We start from the raw sequence: 23,406 nt of genomic DNA, 5'->3' as shown, positions 1-23,406 counted from the left end.
CTAAGCCTGGATTGTTGTGGGGCTCAGCATCCTAGGAGGATGTGGCAGGCAGAGTGACCCCACAATGTTCCTGGAGTGCCTCTTGCCCTCTACAGGGGCCCTCAATCTATCTCACATTGAACCCTGGATCCAGGAGACAGACTTGAATGCTTTATCACCTATCTTCTTCCTGGTTGATCTCTCAATCCAAATTGTGGGAAATTCTTAAAGAGATGAGAATACCAAACCACCTTACCTGTCTCCTGAGAAACCTGTATGCAGGTCAAGAAGCCACAGATAGAATTTTACATAGAACAACTGACTGGTTCAAAGTTGGTAAAGGAATATAACAAAGTTGTATACTGACACCTTATTTAACTGATATGCAGACTACATCATGTGTAATATCAGGCTGGATGAATTACAAGCTGAAATCAAGACTGCTGAGAGAAATATCAACAACCAAATATGCAGATGATACCACTGTAATGTCAAAAAGTGAAGAACTAAAATGTTTCTTGATGAATGAGAAAGAGGAGAGTGAAAAAGTTAGCTTAAAACTCAACATTCAAAAAATGAAGATCAGGGCATCTGGTCCCATTACTTCATGACAAATAGAAGGAAAATGTGAAAGCAGTGACAGATTTTCTTTTTAGGAGCTCAAAAATCACTGCAGACAGTGACTGTAGCCATGAAATTAAGATGCTTGTCCTTGGAAGGAAAACTAAGACACATCTAGACAGCATATTAAAAAGTGAAGACATCACTTTGCTGACAAAGGTCTGTATAGTCAAAGCTTTTTTCTCATAGTTGTGTACAGATATGAGAGTTGGATCATAAAAAACACTGAGTGCAAAACAACTTTCAAATTGTGGTGTTGGAGAAGATTTTTAAGAGTCCCTTGGACTACAAGGAGATCAACCCTGAATATTCATTGAAAGGACTGAAGGACTGATACTGAAGCTCCAATGCTTTGGCTACCTGATGCAAAGAGCTGACTCATTGGAAAATACTTTGATGAAAGCAAAAGAAGAAGGCAGCAGAGGATGAGATGTTTAGATAGTATGATGCACTCAATGGACATGAGTTTGAGTAAACTCTGGGAGACAGTGAAGTATATGGAAGCCTGGCATGCTGCAGTTCATGGGGTTGCAAAGAGTCAGTCACAACTTAGTGACTGAAAAACAACAACAAAAAATGGAATCTTAGACAGGTCTAGAGCAGAGTTAAAAAACCTGCTAATCATGATACGGCTTTTGAAATTCAGTTTAAAAGATTATTTGAAATAAATGAATAAAAGAAGCAACACAAGTATCAGAGTAACAGAAGATAATTTTGTGACAGAGAAGACTCTAACATGGTTATTAAAGAGTTACTATTGACTTGCACTTAGAAAGATCTTTGCAGAAATGTGATTTAAAAAAAATCTGAGATTCTAGGTGGATCCAGCTATGTGAGCAAAAACATAAAAGTTGAAAAGTGCAGGCTATGCTTGAATCAGTATGTCTGATTATATAGAGAGATATACAGATATATATTAAACTAGCTAAGACTCACAGTTCAGTTCAGTTCAGTCGCTCAGTCGTGTCCGACTCTTTGCAACCACATGAATTGCAGCACACCAGGCCTCCCTGTCCATCACCAACTCCCAGAGTTCACACAAACTCATGTCCATCGAGTTGGTTATGCCATGCAGCCATCTCATCCTCTGTCGTCCCCTTCTCCTCCTTCCCCCAATTCCTCCCAGCATCAGGGTCTTTTCCAATGAGTCAACTCTTCTCAGTTCTACATTAAATTATTCTCCATCACTTATAAACAATACTTAATTTCTCTTTCCCCAATTCATTTATCTGTAAAATAAACATAATTATACTAACAGGTGAGTTTTAAAGGTAAACATTCTTAGAAGAATATCTGGTAAATAACATAAATTATTAAATGATTATTAGTATGTCAGAAAGAATGCTATATTAATAAACAGAAAACAATAAAGAAAAAAGTCCAATAACATATCTTATTTCCAACATTATATAATATATCTATAAAGGTCAGACATTATTCTAGATATGAACATTAAAGAAGAAGAAAAAACAATCACTGTCCTCAAAGAACTTACACTGAAATAAGGGAGAGAATATAAAATATAAAAACAAGCATTTCAGGCTCACAGTACAAGATGGAAGATCTTGAACTCACCTCCTCTATGGACACAGACAATTTATACCTATGTGTAGAATGATTCCTCCTGAAGAAGCACTGAGATCTAACAGAACAGCTTTTATATAGCAAACAATAGAAATGGGTAGAAGAGAGGAAGGTGTGGCATCCATAGGGACCCCAGTACTGACATGGAGACCTGCAATGGGAAACATCACTAAGGGGCCTGTGTGTAAACTCACACACTGGGGCAAAAAACAGCCAACAACAACAAAAAAGAAAAGATACGGGTTTTAGGTTTAAAAGGGCACCTAAATAATACATGAAGGAAATCATTACACTAACCTTAGAGCATCAGCCAAACAAGAGGGGGAGTGGTGAAATGCCACCATTTGGGGTGTACCCCTCTCTCTTGGTGGCACAGGTGAGAATATGGCCCCAAAATTCTAGCTGTTCTGCCAGAGATACCTCAAGCCCCTGGCCTATATCAACTTCAGCAATTCCCCAAAAGGCAGCCCTGGCAGCACACCCATAAATCACCCCAGGCCATGCCCACTCCAGCTCCAGCCATTCAACAAAAGTAGTCCTGACACAGTGAGTGCCCTGATACTTCCTGACCTGTACCCACTCTAGTTCTGGTCTTTCTGCCAAAGCTGCAAGAACACACAGTGTACACAAGGGATGCTCCTACATAAGAGAGCCAATAGTTATATAAGTTGACCCCCACTTAAAAAATAGAAATAATGGAACAAAACTAATATATTATGCAAAAGAGGGCTTTAAACTGCATATTAAAAACAAGGTATCATGCCTTAGAGGAAAAAAAAAAATCATCCCAAATTGTTAACACTGGAGTGTACCCTAGTAAAACTATGAATTGTGTGAAGCAGTAACTACACTCAGGTGCTCAATCATGCCCAACTGTTTTGTGACCCCATGGTTTCACCAGGTTCCTCTCTCCATGAGATTAGCCTGGCAAAAATACTGTAGTGGGTCACCGCCGCCTTCTCCAGGGGATCTTCCTGATCCAGGGATCAAACTCATGTCGCCTGTAACTCCTGCATTTTTACCACTGAGAAAACTGAGAAATCCTAATAAAATTGCATGCATGCATGCTAAGTCACATCAGTTGTGTTCATCTTTTTGAGATCCTATGTATTGTGGCTCACCAGGCTTTTCTGTCCATGGGATTTTCCAGGCAAGAATACTAGTGTGGCTTGGCATACCTTCCTCCAGGGGATCTTACAAACCCAGGGATCCAACCCGGGACTGAAGCAGCATCTCTTTATGCCTCCTGCATTGGCAGGCACTAGTAAAATTACTTGACATCAAACATAAAAATCCCATAAAAAGATGCTATAGGCAGTTAGGCCAAAAAAAAAAAAAAATCTCTTAAATTTACATTACTGAAAAAAAAGATTAATCTCAGAATTCTTTTGAAGAGTCTTCATTATGAGAATAATATGTAAAAATACTCAAGGAAAGAAACTATGAATCAAGGCATTTATTTGAGTCAAATAATATTTCAGAACAAAAGCAATAAAACATTTTCTATGAATTGTTTCTGATATAGGTACTAATCAGCCAATCAAAAGATTACTAGGAAAACCCCAAGTAGTCAGCTACTGTGAAGGTATTTCACACATTTATCTACTGATGTAAGATTAAAACAAATGTGGGGAGTTTGGAGTGAAGAGTTAAAAAAGTATGTTCAATGAAGAAATGATATAAACAGCAAAGTGGAGAAAAGAGAATAAAGAAAGCAGGAGGTATACTCATTCTTCACTTTTCTGATAATAGTTTATATCAAAAAGATGGAACTCATAAACATTTCTCAAATTATTACATATAAATTGGCTAACATAACCCTGTAAAGTAATTGTGCTCCAATAAAAGTTAATTAAAATAAATAAATTGGCTAAACTAAAATTTTAAAAGAGGAAATTTTCACACTGGAATTTAAATGTGAAAGTATACTTTATGCTGTATATAAGAGATAAACCTGCAGCAAAATGATTCATAAAGATTTCTTAAACATACATAAATGTAGGCAATTCAAACATAAAGAAGCACAGTTTATTATATGACTAATAAACAAGTGTATATTCTGGCCACAAAGCATGCATAGTGACAAATCAGGGGTCCTTATAACATTAAAGGGTATAAGGAACACTGGATCAAACAGTTATGAATATGTACATATAAAACAAGCAGTTTGAAATGCACACATAAATCTATGGGGAATACAAGGAGAAAAAATACACTATTAGAGAATATTTAATTTCACCTCTCTGGACCTTTAACATATCAGGGGCACAGAATATTTAAAGCATAAATTATATATTGTTTTAATAAATGGTGGAGCTGAGTCTGAAATGCACCATCACTGGTTCCAGAGAATAAGCTCTTTATCAGCATCCTATAGTGTGCTAATAACATGACTCTTGAACAGGAGATGACAATCTCTTTTCTGATTAAAACAAGAAATGAGAGTTGCTGGAGGTTTAACAGGAAAAAAAAACAAACAAACAACTATTGAAACATTTTTCTGAGAGAGCAATAGACTGCATTAATGAGGAGGTTAGTGTGATTGGCAATAGTACTGAGAGACTACTTCAGGTCACTTAGAATGATACGGAGTTTTTTGATGGTTCCAAGAATCCAGGCACTGAAACTGAGCCAGAGAAGTTATCCAGATTATCACTATGTCTTTCTCTTACTGTAACTATTGGGTGTTTCATCTCCACCTCCTGGGCTTCATTCTCTTGTATTGCTCTCTGCAAAGTGCTTTGTTCTGTCCCATTTACATGTAGCCAACTTGTGGCTGGCAAATTCCACTGTACTTGATTACCCAGTTTTGACACCAAATTAAGATTAATTAGAATTTGTATAACTCTACCCTAGGTTCTAGGGAAAGAGAATCTTATGGCTGTAATTCATGTCACAAGGTCATATTTAACCCATACTAATCTGGTGGGATGCAAGACAGCTTTAAAAAAAAAAAAAAAGTATGGCTGCAATTGAGGAACTTCAAAATTCTACTGTAAGTATCTCACATCTTGGACATTTGGTAATTTAAGCTACTTATTCAAGTGAAATTTAAAAAGTATACCCAAAGTATTCTTGATCTATCCATGCCTTCAATAATGTCATTGCAATAGTTTTTGTTTAAATGATGCCTGAGGAGTAAAACCTAATACTGTCTTTCTACCCAAACACTTCATTCCATTTTCCACTCGTCCATGGATACCTAAGGATCATAATGAAAAGAATCCCTCAGAAATAGCATTTTGTGGTAGTGGGCATGGGTCAGAATGGGACAGTTCCTGCAGGGCTCTCCTTAGGGCAATGTATTACAACATTTACAGTTTCTTTCTGGAGACCAGCAACTGAGTTAAACTGAAACATACATGGAATGGGGTAAAGTCTGCCAAATCTCAACTGAAATGTTAATTTTTTAGTTTTATAATTTTAGTAAATGTTTATTTTTTCTAAAATATAAGGCACAATAAATTTCCATTTCAGTTCAAAAGAAAAATTCCAAAGCCAAGCAAAGAAACTCTAGTCATTTCTGTTATGAATTCTCTGCATTTCTATGATAACCAAGAGAATATGGTACTTACTTTTTTAAGAAAAGCAGTTCAAATTATATTAGATGACAAAATTGAACAATATAATTCATAGAACTAAAAAATATTTCATGGTAATAAATTAAAATATACAAGACATTTATTTACTTATTGGAAAACTGGTTGGTATGAGAGCAATTTCAATTGATCCAACTAAAGTCTGAGCCATTTTGAAAGCAGAAAGAGCCTAAGTGGCATTTACAGTATCCAGGAGAATAATGATATAAATCAGAGCATTAGATCCAAAATTTGCATTTCTAGTGCAATTATATGCTCAGTCACTCAGTCGTTTCCATCTCCTTGCAACCACATGGACTGCACCTGGACTTCCATGATAGCTCAGTTGGTAAAAAATCCACCTGCAATGCAGGAGACCCCGGTTCAATTCCTGCGTCAGGAAGATCTGCTGGAGAAGGAATAGGCTATCCACTCCAGTATCCTCAGACTGTACTCTGCCAGACTCCACTGTCTATGGGATTTTCCAGACAAGAATACTGGAGTCAGTTGCCATTGCCTACTCCAGGAGATCTCCCTGATCCAGCAATTGAATCTGCAAATTCAGTGTCTCCTGCACTGGCAGGCAGAATCTTTACCACTATGCAACCTGGTAGGCCCATGGTACAATCAGAGATGTCATCCAAAATCTTATAAAAGAGAAAAATATTTGCATTCTCTTCAATAACATATGCACAGTTTTTTCTTTATATTTTATTGAATAAATATTTTACAGGGTTTTATGTAAATAGAAATTTCTAGGATATAAAAGCTTCAACTACCTACCATGTCTGAATCAAAGGAAAGAAGCCACGACTACAGTTCTAGTAGTCAGAGTTGAAGGTGTAGCAAAGTGTAAAACTACCCAGTTTGAGTAAGTACAGAAAAAAAAGGTGAAAGAAAATAATAAAACCTAAAAGATGAAAAAAGAAAAGTATTTTGGGAGAATGTGAATTTCACACACAAAAACTAATAGAAACTGTTGCAGTAAACCATATGTTTGGTTCTCTGACTCATCATGAGTAGCAGAAAAAAAAAATAAATTCATTTAAGAGCAAATAAATTTTGCTTCATACCTAAGATAACTATTTCAAAATAAAGACAGGGTCCCAATGTCAATGGGTCACAATAAATGATTTAGAAATCTCATCATGAAGTATAAGCCTCCAAGAAAGATTCACAAGCCACTTGAACATGGATAAAATTAGATAATGACAGACTTGGAAATTGATATCTAAACTGTTTTCATTAAGTTCAGTTCAGTTCAGTCACTCAGTTGTGTCTGACTCTTTGCAACCACATAAACCACAGCACGCCAGGCCTCCCTGTCCATCACCAACACTCAGAGTTCACTCAGACTCATGTCCATTGAGTCAGTGATGCCATACAGCCATCACATCCTCTGTTGTCTCCTTCTCCTCCTGCCCCCAATCCCTCCCAGCATCAGAGTCTTTTCCAATGAGTCAACTCTTTGCATGAGGTGGCCAAAGTATTGGAGTTTCAGCTTCAGCATCAGTCCTTCCAATTAAACCCAGGACTGATCGCCTTTAGAATGGACTGGTTGGATCTCCTTGCAGTCCAAGGGATTCTCAAGAGTCTTCTCCAACATTGCAGTTCAACAGCATCAATTCTTCGGCACTCAGCTTTCTTCACAGTCCAACTCTCACATCCATACATGACCACAGGAAAAACCAAAGCTTTGACTAGATGGACCTTTGTTGGCAAAGTAATGTCTCTGCTTTTTAATATGCTGTCTAGGTTGGTCATAACTTTCCCTCCAAGGAGTAAGTGTCTTTTAATTTCATGGCTGCAGTCACAATCTGCAGTGATTTTGGAGCCCAGAAAAATAAAGTCTGACACTGTTTCCACTGTTTCCCCATCTAATTCCCATGAAGTGATGGGACCAGATGCCATGATCTTGGTTTTCTGAATGTTGAGCTTTAAGCCAACTTTTTCACTCTCCTCTTTCACTTTCATCAAGAGGCTCTTTAGTTCCTCTTTACTTTCTGCCATAGAGTGGTGTCATCTGCGTATCTGAGGTTATTGATATTACTCCCAGCAATCTTGATACCAGCTTGTGCTTCATCCAGCCTAGCGTTTCGCATGATGTACTCCGCATATAAGTTAAATAAGCAGGGTGACAATATGCAGCCTTGATATACTCCTTTCCTGATTTGGAACCAATCTGCTGTTCCACATCCAGTTCTAACTGTTGCTTCTTGACCTGCATACAGATTTCTCTTTAAAAAAAAAAAATTATTTATTTTTTATTTTACTTTACAATTCTGTATTGGTTTTGCCATACATTGACATGAATCAGAGGCAGGTCAAGTGGTCTGGTATGCCCATCTCTTTCAGAATTTTCCACAGTTTATTGTGATCCACACAGTCAAAGGGTCTGGCATAGTCAATAAAGCAGAAATAGGTGTTTTTCTGGAACTCTCTTGCTTTTTCAATGATCCAGCGGATGTTTTCAATTTGATCTCTGGTTCCTCTGCCTTTTCTAAAACCAGCTTGAACATCAGGAAGTTCATGGTTCACTTATTGCTGAAGCCTGGCTTGGAGAATTTTGAGCATTACTTTACTAGCCTGTGAGATGAGTACAACTGTGCAGTAGTTTGAGCATTCTTTGGCAATTCCTTTCTTTGGGATTGGAATGAATACTGACCTTTCCCAGTCCTGTGGCCACTGCTGGTTTTCCAAATTTGCTGGCATATTGAGTGCAGCACTTTCATAGCATCATCTTTCAGGATTTGAAACAGCTCAACTGGAATTCCATCATCTCCACTAGCTTTGTTCATAGTGATGCTTTCTAAGGCCCACTTGACTTCACATTCCAGGATGTCTGGCTTTAGGTGAGTGATCACACCATCATGATTATCTGGGTCATGAAGATCTTTTTTATACAGTTCTTCTGGGTATTATTGCCACCTCTTCTTAATATCTGCTGCTTCTGTTAGGTCCATACCGTTTCTGTCCTTTATCAAGCCCATCTTTGCATGAAATGTTCCTTTGGTATCTCTAATTTTCTTGAAGAGATCTCTAGTCTTTCCCATTCTGTTGTTTTCCTCTATTTATTTCCATTGATTGCTGAGGAAGGGTTTCTTATCTCTCCTTGCTATTCTCTGGAACTCTGCATTCAGATGCTTATATCTTTCCTTTCCTCCTTTGCTTTTTGCTTCTTTTCTTTTCACAGCTATTTGTAAGTCCTCCTCCAACATCCATTTTGCTTTTTTGCCTTTCTTTTCCATGGGGATTGTCTTGATCCCTGTCTCCTGTACAATGTCATGAACCTCCATCTATAGTTCCTCAGGCACTCTATCTATCAGATCTAGACCCTTAAATTTTTTTCTCACTTCCACTGTATAATTGTAAGGGATTTGATTTCAGTCATACTTGAATGGTCTACTGGTTTCCCTACTTTCTTCAATTTAAGTCTGAATTTGGCAATAAGGAGTTCATGATTTGAGCCACAGTCAGCTCCTGGTCTTGTTTTTGCTGACTGTATAGAGCTTCTCCATCTTTAGCTGCAAAGAATATAATCAATCTGATTTTGGTGTTGACCATCTGGTGATGCCCATGTGTAGAGTCTTCTCTTGTGTTGTTGGGAGAGGATGTTTGTTATGACCAGTGTGTTCTCTTGGCAAAACTCTATTAGCCTTTGCCCTGATTTATTCTGTACTCCAAGGCAAAATTTGCCTGTTACTCCAGGTGTTTCTTGACTTCCTACTTTTGCATTCCAGTCCCCTGATACTGAAGTCATTTGCCATTCCCTTCTCCAGTGGACCACATTCTGTCAGACCTCTCCACCATGACCCGTCCATCTTGGGTGGCCCCACCCGGCATGGCTTAGTTTTATTGAGTTAGACAAGGCTGTGGTCCGTGTGATCAGATTGACTAATTTTCTGTGATTATGGTTTCAGTGTGTCTGTCCTCTGATGCCCTCTCACAACACCTACCTAAATAACTTCATTAAGTTAGGAAACTCTAAATATCAAAACTTATACAGCTCTCACAAAGTGATTCATGGTAGTCAAGATTAAGCATTAAAAACTTATTGCAATAGAAAAAAATGCATTTCAAATGGAAAATATGTTACCAACAAAAGGTTCATTAAAATTATCTATACACTAAACACTTTATATCTATACACTTTATATTTCTATAATAGCTTATTCATTCAGAAAACATTTAAACCTTTACAAGAACTCTTTTTCTATCTTCAGTAGGAATATAACAAGCAATAACAGATTAAGAAAAGGCAGAGGAACCAGAGATCAAATTGCCAACATCCGCTGGATCATGGAAAAAGCAAGAGAGTTCCAGAAAAACATCTATTTCTGCTTTATTGACTATGCCAAAGCATTTGATTGCATAGATCACAACAAACTGTGGAAAGTTCTTAAAGAGACGGGGATACCAGACCACTGTACCAGCCTCATGAGAAATGTGTATGCAGGTCAGGAAGCAACAGTTAGTACTAGACATGGAACAACAGACTGGTTCCAAATTGGGAAAGGAGTGCATCAAGGCTCAATATGGTCACTTTGCTTATTTAATTTATATGCAGAGTACATCATGCAAAATACTGGGCTGAATGAAGGACAATCTGGAATCAAGATTGCTGGGAGAAATATCAATAACTTCAGATACACAAATGATACCACTCTTATGGCAGAAAGCAAAGAATAACTGAAGAATCTTGATGAAAGTGAAAAAGGAGAGTAAAAATGTTGGCTTAAAATTTAACATTTAGAAAACTAAGATCATGGCACCTAGTCCATCACTTCATGGCAAATAAATGGGGAAACAATGACAGACTTTATTTTGGAGGTTCCAAAATCACTGCAGATGGTGACTGCAGCCATGAAATTAAAAGATGCTTGACCCTTGGAAGTAAAGCTATGACCAACCTAGACAGTATATTAAAAAGCAGAGACATTACTTTCCCAACAAGGGTCTATCTAGTCAAAGCTATGGTTTTTCCATTAGTCATGTATGGATGTAAGAGTTGGACTATAAAGAAACCTGAGAACCGAAGAATTGATGCTTTTGAACTCTAGTGTTGGAGAAGACTCTTGAGAGTGTCTTGGACTTCAAGGAAATTCAAGCAGTCAATCTTACAGTAAATCAGCCCTGAATATTCATTGGAAGGACTGATGCTGTAGCTGAAACTCCAATATTTTGGTCACCTGATGCAAAGAACTGACTCCTTGGAAAAGACCCCGATGATGGGAAAGATTGAAGGTAGGAGGAGAAGGGGACAACACAGGATAAGATGGTTGGATGGCATCACTGACTTGATGGACATGAGGTTGAGCAAGCTCCAGGTGTTGGTGATGATCAGGGAAGCCTGGCATGCTGCAGTCCATGGGGTCACAAAGAGTCAGACATAACTGAGTGACTGAACTAACTAATAATTTTTAAAAATTAGTTTGTGTTTATAATTTATATTGCTGTTTTGAGATATGCTATATACATAAAGCAAGTAAATGAGATTATGTATATTTGAAACAACTACCCTAGGTTTTGGGGGAGAATATGTCATTTTTGCATTGCCTAAATATCGACATTTTTAAGAATTAGCGAACTAAAATGAACTGGAATGGGTGAATTTAACTCAGATTACCATTATATCTACTACTGTGGGCAAGAATACCTTAGAAGAAATGGAGTAGCCATCATAGTCAACAAAAGAGTCCAAAATGCAGTATTTGGATGCAATCTCCAAAATGACAAAATGATCTCTATTTGCTTTCAAGGCAAACCATACAATATCACGGTAATCCAAGTCTATGCCCCAACCAGTAATGCTGAAGAAGTTGAAGTTGAACAGCTTTATGAAGACCTACAAGACCTTATACAACTAACAACCCAAAATATATCCTTTTCATTATAGGGGACTGGAATGCAAAGTAGAAAGTCAAGAAACATCTAGAGTAACCGGCAAATTTTGCCTTGGAGTACAGAAGGAAGCAGGACAAAGGCTAATCAAGTTTTGCCAAGAGAACGCATTCATCATAGCAAACACCCTCTTCCAACAACACAAGAGAAGACTCTACACATGGACATCACCAGAAGGTCAACACCAAAATTAGTTTGATTATATTCTTTGCAGCCAAAGATGGAGAAGCTCTATACAGTCAGCAAACACAAGACCAAGAGCTGACTGTGGCTCAGATCATGAACTTCTTATTGCCAAATTCAGACTTACATTGAAGAAAGTAGGGAAACCAGTAGACCCATTCAGGTATGACCAAAATCAAACCCCTTACAGTGATACAGTAGAAGTGAGAAATAAATTTACAGGACTAGATCTGATAGACAGAGTGCCTGATGAACTATGGATGGAGGTTTGTGACATTCTATAGGAGATAGGGATCAAGACCATCCCCAAGAAAAGGAAATTAAAAATAGCAAAATGGCTGTCTGAGGAGGCCTTAAAACTGAACTGAAATACACTTCTAAATACAAACTTTTTATGAAATTTGTTAGCTTTGCTTTATTCATGGTTTTTAGAAAAGGAGCCCTGTAAACTTCAACACAGAATAAATTAAGCTGAACATTAGTTTCCAAGCACACATTCATGGTATGAATAGAGACTCTAGAAAATTAAACACAATCTTCATTCTTTGACAGTAAACAACTCCAAAAGCTAAACTCAGAAACAATCCATATATACATTATCTGGTTAAAAAAGAAATGTAATTATTGTATGCCCTAGTAGCAAGCTATTATTTGGCATTGAAAAGGAGCTCCAATATGGATGAACCTCAAAAACAGTAGGCTAAGTAAAAGAAACTAGATACACAAGGCTGTTTAATTCCATTTATTTTAAATCTCCAGAAGAAGCAAATTAGAGACAGAAAATAGATTTGAAGTAGTCTTGCGCTGGGGTAAGAAAGGAGAGTGACTCAAAGTACACAACAAGATTTCTCTTTATGGAGATGGAAATATTCTAACACTGGATTGTGGGGATAAATGCACATAACAGTAAATGTGCAAAAAGCAACTGAACACTTAAAACGGATGAATTTTATGGTGTATAAATTCATTTCAGTTCAGTCACTCAATCTTCTCCAACTCTCTGAGACCCCATGGACTGAAGCATTCCAGGCCTCCCTGTCCATCACCAACTCCTGGTGTTTACCCAAACTCATGTCCATTAGGTCAGTGATGCCATCCAACCATCTCATGCTCTATCATCCCCTTCTTCTCCCATCTTAAATCTTTCCCAGAATCAAGGTCTTTTCAAAAGAGAAGACTTTTAGCTCTAACCTCAGATATGCAGATGACACCACCTTTACAGCAGAAAGTGAAGAGGAACTAAAAAACCTCTTGATGAAAGTGAAAGAGGAGAGTGAAAAGGTTGGCTTAAAGCTCAACATTCAGAAAACAAAGATCATGGCATCTGGTCCCATCACTTCATGGGAAATAGATGGGGAAACAGTGGAAACAGTGTCAGATTTTATTTTTTGTGGCTCTATAATCACTGCAGATGGTTACTGTAGCCATGAAATCAAAAGATGCTTACTCTTTGGAAGAAAAGTTATGACCAACCTAGATAGCATATTCAAAAACACAGACATTACTTTGCCAACAACAGTCCATCTAGTCAAGGCTATGGTTTTTCCAGTGGTATGCATGGATGTGGGAGTTGGACTGTGAAGAAAGCTGAGCACCGAAGAATGAATGCTTTTGAACTGTGATGTTGGAGAAGACTCTTGAGAGTCCCTTGGACTGCAAGGAGATCCAACCAGTCCATCCTGAAGGAGATAAGCCCTGGGATTTCTTCAGAAGGAATGATGCTAAAGCTGAAACTCCAGTACTTTGGCCACCTCATGTGAAGAGTTGACTCATTGGAAAAGACTCTGATGCTGGGAGGGGTTGGGGGCAGGAGAAGGGGAAGACAGAGGATGAGATGGTTGGATGGCATCACTGACTCGATGGATGTGAGTCTGAGTGAACTCTGGGAGTTGGTGATGGACAGGGAGGCCTGGCGTGCTGAGATTCATGGGGTTGCAAAGAGTCAGACACAACTGAGCAACTGAACTGAACTGAACTGATATCCTTCCAAGACTCTAAAAGAAACTGCTAAATAATTAGTAGACTTTGCCATTCTTTAAACATTCTTAAAATTATAAATATTTTGAACTATTGAGTAGCTATTAATATTTCAAATAAATCTACTGTTAATTATAATGTGATAATCAAAATTTTCTACAAAACACTAAAAGGTTGACATATGTTCATTCAAGCTATTATCATTCCATTCATTCATGGAAGCATTATATTTCCCTTGCTTTTCTCAATTTATTGCTGCAAAAATTATCAAGTGCATTTAGAAGTAATTTCAGTGACCCAAAGCAAAAGACTGAGGCTATAATTGCTTGACATTAATAATGTTTTTCAGGCAAAAGTGTTTTATTATTTTGTTTGTTATAATTGTTGTCGCTTCCTCTAGAGAAGGAAAATTGATCATTTTCTAATCTGAATTCTGACTTGTCTATTATATTACAGAGCTTGAAAAGAGCTTAAGGTAACCTTTTAACAGGAATCTCAAAATAACTTGACTATTTTTATTTGTTTCTCTTACCCAAAAAAAGAAATATCAGATAAAGGGAATGACAAAACAGTTCATGTATCTATGTATCTATGATTCATCTCTGTAGTGGGAAAAATTGCATAGATGAATATGCTTCAAAAATGTCCTTTAATAAGCAATAAAAATGGCTTATTCCTGAATTTTGCCTCAAGAATGTAAAGGCAGGATTCTAGTGTACAGTGTCTGTATACACCAACAACTATGTTTACATCTATGCCTTTCATTGGCCAGACCTACCTGTTCATGTTAGACATGGGTCTGGCCTCAGACTTTTGTCTGTTCAGTATCTCTGTCTCTATATCTGCCAGTCTGTGCTAACCTTCCTGTCTATTCAGCCAGTTATCACTGTGGTATGTTTCTGGCTGGCGGTCAGTCTGCCTGTCCCTTATATTGGTCTACCATCCCTGTCTCACTGTCAGTTCTTACTGTCAATCTATCTTTGTCTGTCAGCCTGTTCCTATTTGCCAGTCTGTTGGACTGTGCATATTGCTTTGTAGGTATGTGTCTATCTATCCTTGTTGTTGTTGTTCAGTCGCCCAGTAGTGTCAGACTCTTTGTGACCTCATGGACTGCAGCGTGCCAGGCTTCTCTGTCTCTCGCCATCTCCTGAAGATTGCCCAAGTTCACGTCCATTGCATCAGTGATGCTATCCAGCCATCTCATCCCTCTTCTCCTTCTGCTCTCAGTCTTTGCCAGCAACAGGGACTTTTCCAATGAGTCAGCTGTTCACCTTGGGTGACTAAAATACTGGAGAATCAGCTTCAGCATCAGTTCTGCCAGTGGGCATCCAGGGTTGATTTCCTTTAAGACTGATTGGTTTGATCTCCTTGTTGTCTATATGTAGCTATGGGCAAATTAAGATTTTTCCCTTTAGTGTAGATTTAGTCTATACCCTGTGGTCTATGTGGGTGTTTACCAAAGTTTGGAGATAGCTATTAGGGGTCACAAAAGGAAAACAAGACTTGCAGCTAAAGATAAATACAACTGTTCTCATTATCAAATGAGATTACATAATAAGATAAACTCTTCAGAGAATCTCTGTTATGTGTATCCCAGTTCCCAACATTATTCTAAAGATCTAGCCCATCCCTATTCCCACTGACAACCTAGAAATAATGATTTTCTTTTCAGTCTTAATCTTTGTTTCTTCAGATAAATTCTACAAATTCTCCAAAGATTTCATTTTCCTAGAATATTCCCCATTTTGACCTCAAGGGCATAATCCAAGGGAGAAAACAAATCCCTGGCATGATGTTTTCTAACACATGGATTTTTTGTAAGGAGTAACTTTAAAACGAGGGTGGTAGAGAGTTGTAAAGTAATCCAGGGTGGGATTTATTGCTCTAATTCCTATATATTTCAGGGTCTACTTACTAGCGAGAAGATGCTTTTCAATATATTGCTTTGAACTAAAGATCTGTATTTCAAGTCTTCTATGGAGAGCTCCATTTAAAAAAAAAATGCAGACAAACATGACAATCACAGACATGCACACAAATACCGTCACACACATATTTATGTGTCTACTCATATACTTCTTAAAGATAAATAAAACCATTTTTAGAGAGAATAAATATAAATGCATACTTAAAAAATAATTCCAAAAAAAGAGGAGGCCCATAGTTATCCACCAATCCCAATGAAAATATGTGAAGGCATTTTATCTTAGGTTTGCTCTACAGTAACTAGGAATCTACCAGAGCCTAAAATAACAGGGCCTAGTATAATAAATTCCTAAACAATAAGTGTTTTATTAATGTTCTTCATGTATAGAAACCTATACTTTAATTACTAGAAATTATAGCTAAAAACTGGAAATAGCTCTTTTTTTCTTTTAGCATTGATTCACTTTGGCATGTGACCGACAACCTTCCACTTAATTATGATTACATTTCTTTAGTAGGAATAGGAACATAAACAACAAGGATTCAATTGTGCAAATTGGGTGATGGAAGAATAATTTATGAAGTAGGTCAGCTGTCCTTACATCGCAAGGGAGTGCTGGCCTACTTTTCTTTTCAAAGATGTTCCACCAATTCAAATTTGGCTAGAAAATACATTTCAGTTCTATACAAACACTGAAAATGTATCACATGTATTGATGAAATTAAAAAGGACAACCTAGGTACACAACATATGTTTCTTAAAATTAAAACAGAATTGCCACCTGGCAAAGTTTTCACTCAAACAGGTTCTTATACAAACACATTCAGATCCACTATCTGTTGATATTGTTAAAATAACTAAAAATAATGAAGAATTTATAAATGGTTGTCAGTTTAGTTTTTCCTGGATTTCTGCATCTAACAGGGATTATTAAAATAAGCATATTAACATGTTCACATGTGAAATTAAATATGAATTTCCTGTGTGTTTCAAAATTGTACCATTTTGTTCTTTAGATTTGTCTACAATAAAACTAGTTTTTTTTTTTAATCCATACTCTCTCACTATATATTTTAAGGAGAAAAAAAGTCCTAAACCATATTCTCTATAAGAAAAGACACACAGAAATAACATAATTAACTACAGAACCACCATACCTACTTCATTCACATAAAATGTAGGATTAAAATAAGCACTGTATCATCCCCCCTCTCTTTCACCTGAATTGCTACTTGATAAGCACTTTCCCAACATTTTCATAGCTGTTTCTAGAGTAAACATGAAACTCTGCCATGATCCGAGAGCCATCATGGTAGAGTGGTTACATGACAGACTCTAGGCCACAGATCCTATATCCAAACATTTACAAGTCATCTAAGTTATTTATGCTAAATACCCATGGCAGTTGTTTCCTCTCTATGTGTTCCAATTTCCTTATCAGTAAAATGATTATAACAGCAGTTACTTTGCAAGGTTTTTGGTAGGATAATCATCAAAAAATGTATGTTAAGTGTTTAGAATATCTTTAGCTTACAGATGTACTCAACAAGGGCAGACTGCTATTATTATTATATACATGTTTTTTCAGATGTCCTACCACTAGGACTTAAAAGGGCCATTTCAGACTGAAGATAAAATACTCTAATTACTCTAATCAAAATACTTTTCATTTGGAAGAATTTTAACAGAAGGAAAGGGCCAAGTTACATTTTTAGGCTAAAAATCAGTGATGCCCTCAATAAAGTAAACTATCACATTCAAGAACATGAAAGTTAGGACTATCTTTTGCCCAAACTTTGCAAGGCTTTGAAAGATCTCTTGTTTTCTAGAACACGGGTTGGGAAACCATGCTTATGGACAAATATGGCACCTAAGAATATTTGTTTTTAGTGGCTTTCTGTTTTGTTTTGCATTACATTTTTAAAGGGTGAATAAAGAGAAGAAGGGAAGGAGGAAAAGGAAGGATATGTGACAGAAACTTCATGGGGTCCACAAAGTCTCAAATGTTGACCTGTATTAATTTACTAGGGTTGCCATAACAAAGTACCATACATCATAGACTGGGTGGCTAAAGGAACATAGTAGTTTTTTCTCTCACAATTATAAGATAGAAGATGAGATCAAGTTTCAAGGGGGTTGATTTCTTCTGGGGCTTCTCTCCTTGGCTTATAGATGACCATCTTTTCCCAGTGTCTTGTAAGAATCTATGTCCAAATTTCCTCTTCTTATAGGGACACCAGTCATATTGGATTAGGAATCACCCTAGTGACCTGACTTTAACTTAATTATATCTCTAAAAATCCTATCTCCATATATAGCCACATTCCAAGGTACTGGGAGTTAGTAAGAAAGCATATGAATTTGGAAGTCTTTCAGTCGTGTTTGACCTTTTTGAACCCATGAACTGCAGCCCGCCAGGCTCCCCTGCCCATGAAATTCTCCAGGCAAGAATACTGGAGTGGGTTGCCATTATGAATTTTAGGGAGAGACAATTCAGCTCATAATTCTTATTAGTACACCTTTCATAAAAGAAAGCCTCCACTCGAGAAGCCTGTGGAAGTTGTATCTGCCACAAGACAACCATATTTTCTTTCTGCTTCCTTTATACAAAATAGACATCAGGAGAGAATTAATAAGCTTAATAATTTACTAGGAAAAAAGCATCTCAAGGGACTGTGGCTAAGCTTTTTAAGGTTAGGTCAAAGGAGCAGGGCTTAGTAAACAAGAATATTTACTTGGAGGAAGCTAGATGTAAGAGAAATACGTAGGTGAATATGAATTTGGGACCTTCCCCCTAGAGCCCCTCCCCCACCAAAGGTAGCCTGATAATCTAACTGAATAACTGGAAACCTAATATCAGGAGTGGGTGTGCAGATGGTGATGTCATAAGAGAAACAATAATACTTATTCCCATTTATTAGCATAGTTGAGCCTTGAAAAACTTGGGGTCTAGGAACACCAACCCTCAAAGCAATCAAAAATATGCATATAACTTACAGTTAAGCCTTCTGTATACATGGAAGCAGTTTCCTTCGTATCCTCGGTTCCACTTTCTTGAATTTAACAAACCATGGATCATGTAGCACTGTAGTATTTACTAATAGAAATAGATCTACATTTAAGTGGACATGTGTAGTTCCAATCTGTGGAGTCTGAGGATCAACTCCGTACTTATGAACAAGCCCCTGTAATACGATTTTACAACATTGTCGTGTACTCTACACCACCATGTGACCATTATCATGATTCTTACACACATGCGTACAAATTAGAAGACTGAGTTGAAATTAGAATATAGATTCTAATCTCCTTTAAGTACCGGGCCAAAATATCTGAAATTGGCAATAAAAAAAAAAAAATAGAACTTCAAGGGTCATCTACAAAACGAAGTCAGATACCCAAACCTTCACCTTCTCCTTACTGACAAGTAGGTAAATTCACAGATATAAAACAGGATTGGTACTGACAACCGATCCTGACCAAAAAAATAAAAAAAAAAAAGAAGAAGAAAGAATAGTTTCTCAGCAGGTACTTGCTTTTGCATCCACATTTTGATCTAGTTAGAATGTTGTCATGTACTTTGAAAGTAAATACTTGGTGGTTCCTTTTTATAGGAAGACTTTTATACATATATTTCCAAATTCCAATACAAATCCAGATATATACATATATATAAGACCAACTTATATTATGCTTAATCTCCCTCTCTATATAACTTAGGATATTAAAGTGGGCTTTCTGTACATGCTTAATTCAATATGAAATGTATTTGAGAAATTCAGACTCAGGATTTTTCAGCAGTCTTGTCACCTAAAGAAAACAGCTTCTAGCTTGGATTTGCATCCTATTTTTGTAAAGATTCAGATTCACAGTTAAGGTCAACATCTGGCTGGATTTAATACTTGCATTTTAACATTTTCACTCTCATTAAAAAATGTTTAGTATTTTTTCAAAGCAAAAGCTGTCTTTTATTTTAATAAAAGTTTTCATATATTTGCTTTGTTCCATGAAGGGTGGATTTGTACGCTTGAACTACAACATGCAGTTGGAATTTTAGGCCATCTCGCTAGACAAGTCATTATAGCAAAGTAAATGCAAATGAAACGGGCAAAGGGCACATTAAAATGAGCAAGAGGATTTAGTGTTTTTTCTTCTATTTCCATATCTTTTGGAAGAAGGGAAAAGTGGGAAAATGAGATATAGTTCTATCTTTTTTCCCCAGTAAATCATGATTTATTTAGCAATTTGAAAGCCATGGGGAATATGCCAACTACTTTCTCAAACTAATCTTGAATTTAGTAATTTTGCTTTAGTAACTTTATAGAGAACTTTAGTGCCAAGTAATAACCACATAACCAATGCATTATTTTGATTACTAAGACTGTATAACAAATGAACATATGCATATACACACATCATTGAAGAAAGAGTCAAGGTAATTTCAAATGGAACATTCTGTATGTAAAATTATAATAAAATGTGTTTAAAAAACACGTACTGTTTATCAAGCATATGTTGTGCATAAATTCTGTGTTTGTTATTTAATGCGCCTGATCTTTACTACCCACAAGAATCTAAAAAGTAGATACCATTATACCACCGATGAGACAGAAGTATGGAGGAGATGATTAACCTACACAAATTTGCTTAACAGATTTAAACCTAGTTTGTCTTACCTACAATTCAGTGTTCTGTCAGTGACACTTTAACATATAAAACAGAGTTAAGGGAGAATTTGAAAATGTCTGGATGACTAGTCTGGAATCTTCAGTAAAGGTGTATGCAAATTATTGACCGAATATAGGAGTGTTCATGCCTTAAACACACATAAGTAGCTACTAAAGAGTCAGGCATAATTGCTTTTCTCTGTGGGCACCAATTAGAAATCTTGAAATATTAACAAACTGGCTGATTTGTGAGAAATATCAGTATGTACTTTCTTTCTACATATTGCTTTTAAGCACCAAACATTTCATGGGCACTCAATAAATATTAAATATTTAACAGCAGATAATAAAATGAAATTATGGCAATATATTTTACAATTAACTCATCATAAGATGAAATAAAAAACAAGTTTTAGCACTAGACCTAGAAGATGAGCAGATTTAGATAGCTGGATAAGTGAATGAACCCTCTAGGGAGGTAAAAGACATTAACATTTGTGGTAGAAAAAGTTAACAGGAGGTTAAAACAAAACAAACACAAAAAAATTCCAATCTGAAAAATGAAACTACTCATTTTCAGATTTGTTATATTCATCTAACATCTAAAATGTAAATTAAGGGATATATTTCTAAGCTGTTGTCATTTCTGCCCCATATTCAAACATGAAGTGAATATATTTCCTTATTTATTGGTATTATCTTACTCTAAAAGAACATAAAGTATGTTCCCTTATTTTTTCCCCTACTTATACCCTCTTTTGCACAGTCTGAGATTTTCAGAAATGCTAATTGTGATAATAATTTTAAAAGAATGTTAAAAAATGTTATATTATATTATCTTTTGGCATACAAAACTCAATGAATGATCAAACTGAGACTGAAGTGTATGCAGTTTCAGAGAGCACATTTCTGGAGAGTTAAATTAGAGATGCAAGCTATTGGGCAGAAATCAGGCTGGAAGCAAGCTCACTTTTTTTTCTTAAGTGAGTGGAGCAAAAATGTTCCATAAAAGAGAGAGAAAACTTGTAAAATGGAGCAATCCATAGGGAAACCTTAATTTAAGCCCCTATTTCTCAATTCTTGTAAGATTCATGAAAAAAGAAGCACTTAAATATACTCTTTGAGGACTCTATCTCCTTCTTCGGTTCCACTTTTGGCTTTTTACAATCCCTCTGAGGATAAGAGAGAATGAACTTAAAGTTACTATTTGGGTGACTCATTCCTCCTCTGTTTCCTTTAAGCTTCTAATAGTCTCTCGAATGCTCCAAAGAAATTAGAACACATTTAACAAGTGCTTTCATGAAGCTCAGCCACCATTTCCTCTCTCAAGTCTGTGATTAACCCGTTGATGGGTCCACAAAGTCTGTGTAACAATCCACAAATACTACGCTGCAGGTCACATGCACCGACTACTCGACCTATTCTAATAGTCATTTCTGACATGTAAAAATATTGAAGCCACAGTAGGTTTCACTGAGTGAATTCACACAATAATAAAATACTTAGATGCATCAAAAGCCCTCATACAATATTTTAAAATATTTCTTCAGTTTTCATAAGCTCATTGCCATTACTATGCGCTTACTTTCTGTCTTACACACCCACCCACTCTGACACAGAACAATCCCCTACAAATACATCTTTACCTTTCAGGAACCATGCAAAGAAGTCATCCCTTCCTCTGTTAATATTTCACAGTTAGACCTAGTTTAGGATAAGGTTTTCTCTATTTTTATTAGTTTAATAAATATTCCAAAGTTTGTCAGCTTTTAAAATTTTACTGTGCTAGTTTCATGTTTTCTATAAATGTATTGAGGTTTTCACTTCACAGAACAAAGTTGGATAATAAATCTTTATAGTATGTGTATTTAACTAAAATTAAAGCAACTTATCTTAGCATGATGATTCCAAACTCAAAAATACAGAGCTGTAAGTCAACAAAGTACACTGATATAATATTCTCAGGAATACTTCTACTAGAGTTTCTTTAAATACTCTTGTCATTCATATATTCAAATGTCATAAGCATCCACGACATCAAAATCAATAGCAGCATTTAAGACAAAGTTTTGTATTTTGGAATACATAGATAAAATATCATTGTGTAAAAAGAATAACACATGTATAAGGTTAAGTAAGTTTCCAAAGTCTGTATTCCCCTTTATTATATAGTGCAGCTATAAAAGAAAATCCTCAAGAGAATTCATATGAACTTATGATAATGAAGTCTGCAGCACGGTTTGTTTTTGTTTTGCCTGTTTTTGCTGATAATGCAATTCAAACTATACCCTACTAATCTTTAGTACAGGAATCAGATAATTCACCTATAAACATGCAGCCATAAAGTGTCATTCTTTAGTCAATACAGACTAAGATCTTTCTCTTTTTCACAGGTTTGGCTCCCCAGCTCATTAGATCATTACCTGATAAACAGGAAAAGGGTAATGAATTGAGAAAATAACTACGTACCTTCAGAGAAAACCTGCCCGATAACAATAATCCATTAGAAAACTGGCAATATCCTCTGATCTATTGCCCGCAAAGCTATGACTTGATGGAGAGTTTCATTCCCTGGGCTCAGTTCTCCAGAAGAAAATCAGCACAATTTAAATATTTCTTGGAATGTGACAGCTCTCTAGATCTCCGGTTGCATTCTGTTCCCTAGGGACGACAATCTGGTGTTCCTGTGTGCATAGAGCAGTGAAGATGAATTGAATATGCTTGAGATAAATTAGGAATGGCTAAGTTAAAACTGTCTCTGCTCCAGACTCTCTCATCTGCAGTCTGTAAGCCTGTTTTTCTGTGAAAAAGCTAGATGGCAGGCTGCCTCAGTAAGTTCTGCCTAAGCGACACAGAGCATTTTCAATGAAGAAAAATTCTCCCATTATCTAAGCTAATGTGACTGCTGCTAAATCTAGTTTTTAAAGTGTCTACTGGCATGGAATTCATTTTTACTATTGCTTTCTTTCAAACTACGGTTTGGAATCCA

The 23,406-nt window shown here is 36.5% G+C and overlaps 1 long non-coding RNA gene across 1 annotated transcript in view; it reads right to left on the bottom strand.

Annotated features, from left to right (window-relative positions):
• LOC120858416 overlaps positions 1 to 23,163 on the bottom strand; it is a 439,990-nt gene extending 416,827 nt beyond the window's left edge. The window contains exon 1 of the long non-coding RNA XR_005719861.1: positions 22,887 to 23,163. This is a non-coding gene — a long non-coding RNA (uncharacterized LOC120858416). The remainder of the gene's footprint in view (positions 1 to 22,886) is intronic.
• Positions 23,164 to 23,406: the final 243 nt, after the last annotated feature.

This window comes from Oryx dammah, unplaced genomic scaffold, assembly GCF_014754425.2.
Source record: "Oryx dammah isolate SB20612 unplaced genomic scaffold, SCBI_Odam_1.1 HiC_scaffold_29, whole genome shotgun sequence".
Taxonomy (NCBI): domain Eukaryota; kingdom Metazoa; phylum Chordata; class Mammalia; order Artiodactyla; family Bovidae; genus Oryx; species Oryx dammah.
This window is presented reverse-complemented; position numbering and strand designations above follow the sequence as displayed.